Below are 670 nucleotides of genomic sequence, written 5' to 3' on the forward strand. Positions count from 1 at the left end.
ATATATATATATATATATATATATATATATATATATATACACGGTTTGCTTGTGTGTGAAGATGCGCATATTTTCACATGTAAATGTGTAATTATGTACACAATAATATATACACAAGCTCTGTTATGTATACAGGTAGGCATATATATATATATATATATATATATTTATATATATATATATGTATGCATATATATATATACATACCCACATATATACATACAAGTATACGATGATTTCTTTATGTATTTACACATGTGTGTGCGTGTATGTGTGTTTGTCTGCGTGTTTATGTTTGTGCGTGCGTGTGCGTGCGTGTGTGTGTGATTTTACGTGCGTGAATCTGATAGTTCAGTAAGAAAATTTAGTTGTGTTACTCAAAGCAATCTAGATTAAACCATACTGACCAGTTAAAGAGCAGACGTGTTGAAGTGTTGCCAAAGAGGAAAGAAAAAGAAAAAAAGAAAAGAAAAGAGGAAGAAATAAAATATTGCCGTCGATGATTAAAGAGATGATGAACAAGGAAATAATGGGGGAAAAAATGTGCTTATATATCTTTACATTTTTATCTATTTATCTATATCTACTTAACTATCTGTCTATCCAAACCTCTCTCTCTTTCTCTCTCTCTTTATCTTTGCATATATATATATATATATATATATATATA

This window comes from Octopus bimaculoides, chromosome 19, assembly GCF_001194135.2.
Source record: "Octopus bimaculoides isolate UCB-OBI-ISO-001 chromosome 19, ASM119413v2, whole genome shotgun sequence".
In the NCBI taxonomy this organism is placed as follows: domain Eukaryota; kingdom Metazoa; phylum Mollusca; class Cephalopoda; order Octopoda; family Octopodidae; genus Octopus; species Octopus bimaculoides.